The 6,000-nt window shown below is 40.7% G+C and overlaps 1 protein-coding gene across 4 annotated transcripts in view; it reads right to left on the bottom strand.

Annotated features, from left to right (window-relative positions):
* Window positions 1-5,723, bottom strand: part of LGALS8 (galectin 8) — a 35,310-nt gene extending 29,587 nt beyond the window's left edge. For 2 of the 4 annotated variants that reach the window (XM_039531853.1, XM_039531854.1), the window contains exon 1: window positions 1,724-1,875. The gene's annotated coding sequence lies outside the window, so the exon portion shown is untranslated. Of the gene's footprint in view, window positions 1-1,723; window positions 1,876-5,591 lie in introns of those variants that run through there. The other 2 variants (XM_039531851.1, XM_039531852.1) reach the window with 2 other exon arrangements.
* Window positions 5,724-6,000: the final 277 nt, after the last annotated feature.

Consider the following 6,000-nt stretch of genomic DNA (forward strand, 5'->3'; position numbering starts at 1 on the left):
TCCCTTCTTCAGAAGGGCATCCCACAGTGACCAGAATGTAATACCCAAATGTAAACCTACAAACAATAATATTATTTATACTATTCTATTATGCAAACAAAGGCTATTTCATTTAAGCAGACTTACTGGGGCCTATGTTTGCCGTATTATTGCCTGGTATTTATTACAATATATTTGACCAATCAGAACAAAGTCAACTATTGTACTCATGCATCGTGATTTATTTACTTCAGTCTCTCAGGGGAGGTGTGGCCTATTGTAACTTTATTATATTTTAATTTTCTATATTTTATTATCATGTGGCAACAAAATACTTAGTTCTTCTATAGGGTTGTTCACCCACCAAAGCAATTTACAAAGGCAAATATCATTAGCCTCATCTTAGAGACGGGGAAACAGGCCCAGAAGAGAGATGATATTCCCAGTACAGAGAAGGCTAGTAGAAGAGTGAGAAATGGAACCAGATCTTATGACTCTTAATTTGGTAGCCTATTCACTGGACCATGCTGCTCCTTCCCATGACCTGTGACAGCAAACTAGACTTCATTAAAAAAGAGAACTCTGGGACTACAGAAAATGAACAAGCTTGAAAATTCTGTAGCACATGTACAAACTGGCATAGCTAAAAGATATTAAGTGTGTAAGCCTGTGGTGCATTTGAAATCTTGGCAGTGTTGCAGGATGCCTCGGATGGTGTGGCAATTTCATGCCCCACTTTCTTGGTATAACATGGAGAGAAAGTTGGGATATTTCTGTATTTTTGGAATGAGGGAATGGTATATAATTGCTGGGCTCTACATGTGGGTGGGGATTCAGTGATAGAAATGCACAGCAGGTGCCCAAGTTTTCAACAGAGAGAAAATTACTTGCAATATTCATTAAGCTAAAGTCTCCAGACAGTACTGAAACTGGTGAGCTGCATTATTTTTATTTCTAAACATGGAGCAGGACTGAAGTTAAGGTTTTCTAAAGCTGGTAAACACGTGCAGTTTTTCTGCTCCAAAATGAAAAAAAAAATTGTAATACCTTAAATGTCACTTTGATGTAATAATATCTCACTAACTCCAAAATATTCCTGGTAATAAACACCAAACAGGCAGATAATCCTGCCATTCGTTACAGTCAAATTATCATTCTCCATGAGCTTTAAGAATTACTTTAAGAGATGTGGCCAGGTCAATTTAAACCCAAACCACAGATATTGTTAAAAAAAAAAGTTTTACATAAAAACAATAGTAAGAGAAATATCCCCCTCCCCCCCCTTTTTTTTTTTTTAAAGAAAGCAGTGCAGTAAAATTAATTTGTTATTTTGGATATAATGGTTCCCCCTATAATGTCTGTTCCCCCAAACTTTCCAAGATTGTGCTAGTACATCAGAACTAGAAAGTGAAGACAGACTGTATAAAGTGAAATTGACTCATTTGAGAAAAACCTAAAAAGTAACCAAAATAAGACTAGTGTAAAATAAATTAGTTTGTAAAAGGTTTAAATTTTAATAATCAGGAGTTTTTAATAACACAAGTAAAGGTATATTTTTAAAATATTATTTTAACCTTGCAGGGTCCTTTTAATTGTCTAGTTCTTATTTCTTTTGTATGCTCCCTTCAATGGAGTCAACCCTTTTTTATGTATCCAAACACATCTGCGTTTTTTAAATTTCAACAGTGTTTTTTCTTGAATGGATATTGTCAATCTGTTTAAATCATATTTAATTTATGCTTACCTTTGTAACGAATAACCTCTTCAGAGCTACTAACCGCAATCTCACTGTAAATCAAATATATGTTTCCATTTCAATCAGCTGTGCATTCATTTAGCTGGTTACTCTGCTTGCACAATAAAAATGGTTCCTCCACTTCTATTTCCTGGTTCTCATGCATCAACACCATGACATCACCACATGTACCCTGCTCTGAAAGCCTCCTCCCCAGGCATTCCTTAAAGAGCCAGTGTGTGTCACAAGTCGTTTGCTGATAACGTAGCTTTATTTTTGGCTGTTCTGTTTCCACCCCACCACATGTGGATTACTGTTTGAAACTGTCTTTTTGAAACAAATTGCTTTATTCTTTTTATACTTCATTTTCTTTTCATGCACTTTGAAATAGTTGTTTGAATTTCATCATGGTGAAAGATGCTGCCCTGGAGAATGAAATTCTTCCTTAAGCTGGATACTAGCTCTCAGTGCTAGCATCATGGTCCCCGACCACAGCAGCTGGTTGGTATAGGGTGGGGAACTTAAAATCAGCCTCACAACTGTCTTCTGCACCATTGCTTCCAAAAAATGATCAGGAGGCCTGTCAGGAGGACACAGATTTTGCATGACACTAGTGTCTGCAGCCTTGTCCTTCCAGCTCACCACTGAACTGTTTACAGGTTACAGACAATTGTCTGCAGATGCTCTCCCATACCACCTGGGACCGCCATGGAGGCTGCTGCACAGGCAGCTAGGTGACCTCTCTTCAGCTGGAGAATGAGGAGGCCTCAGTTTCAGCAGGACAAGGTAAAGAGGCCCCAGTATTGGCCCTAGAGCCTAGACTCTCCACCCTCTAGGTTCCTCTCTATCACAAACCGAATCCCGGTAACCCAGGCATCCAATCCCTCCGAAGTCCCAGCACAGCCTCACAAAGCAAACTCAGCAATGTATGACAGCTTCTTTCCTCTCCCTTAAGTTGCCCTAGCTTTTTCATTATTGTTCTCCTTACTTCCCTGCCCCACCACATACACTCTAAGTGCCTGCTTATCTTTGTGATTGGTTTATATATGTAGAATTGGGGTTTGTTGGGTGCCACCATGCAGCTGGTACCCTTTGGGAGACTTCTTTCACACTTGCGGGGGGAGGGATAGCTCAGTGGTTTGAGCATTGGCCTGCTAAACCCAGGCTTGTGAGTTCAATCCTTGAGGGGGCCATTTAGGGAACTGGGGTAAAAATCTGTCTGGGGAGTGGTCCTGCTTTGAGCAGGGGGTTGGACTAGATGACCTTCTGCAGTCCCTTCCAACCCTAATCTTCTATGATTGTCTCTCCAGCTAGCCATGCCTATGATGATTGCCTACACACCTGCATACTGTTGGCACCATTTCAAAGGCATAATAATGCGTACACACTACTGTACGATTATGGGGTGGTGGTTGGTGCTTAGTTTCCTCCCTAGTACTCCTTTTAATATACATGGAGACAAGCAAAAACGCTGAGTCTCAGAGAGAAAACCTCACCCTACAGGAAGCCTGGTCAGGGCTTGCAGCTCCTGGCACAAGGTGGAGTTTCCCCCATTTCCCACTTGCAGATGAGCCATGGGAAGCCAGACAGACTTAAGTTTCAGACATCTGCTACATTGTGTGAGTAATGCAGCAGGATCACACCATCCTGTTCCAGATTGTCTCTGCCTGCTCTCAGAATCTGCTGTTAACTGTGACCCTACTCCCTTCTGCAGCCTGGGTCTGGAATTGATGACTGGAATTGATGGTCTGTTTCCACTGCATTGCCATGGCCACCATGGGTCTGTCTGCACTGCAGCTGGCAGGTGTAATTTCCAGTTTGGGTAGATACACATCATGTGCTAGATCTGCACAAGATACTAAATTAGCATTGTGGCCATGGCAGCATGGGCAGTGGCTCAGGCTTGTAACTAGAATCTCAGACAGGGTTGCTGTTTTTATGATCAGAGCAAGTGCATGTGTGTCTACCTGAGCTGAGCATTACATCTTGAAGCTAGGGTTGCCAGGTGTCCAGTTTTTGACCGGAACACCCAGTCGAAAAGGGACCCTGGTGGCTCCAGTCGGCACTGCTGACCAGGCTGTTAAGAGTCCAGTTGCTGTCACAGCGAGGCACGCAGGCTCCATGACCAGATCCACGCAACTCCTGGGAAGCGGCCGGCATGTCCCTCCGGCTCCTAGGCGGGGGGCAGCCTTGTTGTTTTTGCTTCTCAAACAGTTGCACTTTTGTTTCTACTGCCTGTCCCTCCCTTCTCACATTTATCTCCAGACTTCTTCCCCTTGTCCAGATCTAGTCTGCCCCCAACAATCTTCTATTGTTGAACTTTTTGAAACTTTTCACTTTTAGAAAGTGCCTTTTGTAAGGCACTTCCTTACCTTACAAATGTGTTCTGAGGTTTACACATTAAAGTTTGTGAGGCACTCAGATACCACAGTAACGGGAGGTACCCATTTAAGTACCTTAGAGAGAGATAAGCGATTGACTCTGTGTACACAAATTTGCAGAGGGACAATAGGGTTGAGGTCTGTTATTTCTCACCTCTATATATTTATTTATTTATTTAAAAACATTTTTGCATGTTATCTCTGGAGACACAAATCCACAGTTTGAGAACTGCAAAACTAGGCATCTCTGATAGTATCTTCTAGACTGAGCACTGAGTCCCATTGGGTCGATAGAAAGATTAACCTAAATAATCTATACAGAAGCCCCTGGAACCTCATAAAATGGGGTCCCTAATCCCTGAACTATTGAAACTCATTTACAAAACTTTTCTTAAATGTTACATGAATATACTGTCTCATACTATAGAATTAGAATTTATAATCCCTATTCCCTGACAAGATATCTTTGAGCTATAATGTACCTTAATTAAAACTATCTTTAGATAGGTTTTTCTCTCAAAAACCATTTTATCAAAAAAAATTGATTTAAATTTAAAAAATCCAATTTTTTTATGTTTTTAAAAAAAATCATTGATTTTTATCCACCCTGCCCCAAACCCATTTGACAAAGCTCCACCAGCTGGTCTTTTGCACCATCTGAAGGTAGGCAAGAAGAAGCAGTGGTATATTTTACTCTATGACAGTCAAAGATGTCCTTTTATTTTTGTGACATGAAGCGTGCCCTAATATTTATGACTTCCCTCTCAGAGGGGTCAAATGCTGCAAATGGATAGCTGAGTAAGTCCAACCCCCAGCCATGTGAGTCCCATGTGAAGAAAACTATTGTCCCTTGAGGTAGTCCTGTCCTTGAGAATCATTCAAAGAGAATAGCTCATGTGCTAGTTGGAGCCAAGCACAGAATAAAGCAGAGCTCTTACAGACACTTTAAGCAGCAAATGCTCACTGAACACCACATCTCTCTGTGCTAGTCCTTTCTGAGGTGTCTGACACCCTTCCTGGGCAGGGCAGTGTCTAGAATAGACTAAACTTGTCAAATCCAGGCTGTTTTTTTCCCAATACAGACCACAAAATGGCAATTAGGACACAAAATGGAAGACAGGGTACAAAATGGAAGCCACAGAAGAAAATGGAGTTCACAATTCATTACTGACATATCACAGACTCTGTCACAAGAATAATAGCACTTCCTTACCTTACAAATGTGTTCTGAGGTTTACACATTAAAGTTTGTGAGGCACTCAGATACTACAGTAACGGGAGGTACCCATTTAAGTACCTTAGCTAGATAGTACCTGAGGTTACAGGGTCCAAACACTAAAATAGCATGTTTGCTTTATTCTCCCAAAATGAAATGACAATGTAGTTCAGAATCTTACTATAATGTTGACTAAAGAAAAAATTGTCAGCAGCAGTATGAGAATGTGCCATCCCCTCAAGTGTAAGAATGAAAAATGACAAAAGTTAAGAATACATACCTACTAGAAGTGCTGAAAGTATTGACTATAGTAATCAGTTGCAAAATGGGTATTTTAGGTGTGAAGCAGCCTGATTCTGCCAACTTTAAAGGGCTAGCTCCCAGAAAGGCATGCTGGGGAAAAGTTCCTATAAGAGGGTAACCCAACAGCAGACAGAGTTAGTAGAGCTCAAATAATCACAAAAGAAGCTGCTGGGAAGGGGAAGAAAGAGACCTGTGTGGTTAAAAGGTCAGCATTATAGCATATGGTGTTTTTAGAGAGTGCTAATATCTACTGTTGTTAAATTATATAATAGAAGGTCTAATCCCAGATTCTGGTAAAAAAATTCAATCACTCTAATGATTCCCTGTGAAACAAAGAAAGATTCTAGGGTCTCTGAACTGTAAATTGGTTGTTTTAAAAAGCTCTA

The sequence above is a fragment of the Mauremys reevesii genome, linkage group 3 (assembly GCF_016161935.1).
Source record: "Mauremys reevesii isolate NIE-2019 linkage group 3, ASM1616193v1, whole genome shotgun sequence".
Taxonomy (NCBI): Eukaryota; Metazoa; Chordata; order Testudines; family Geoemydidae; genus Mauremys; species Mauremys reevesii.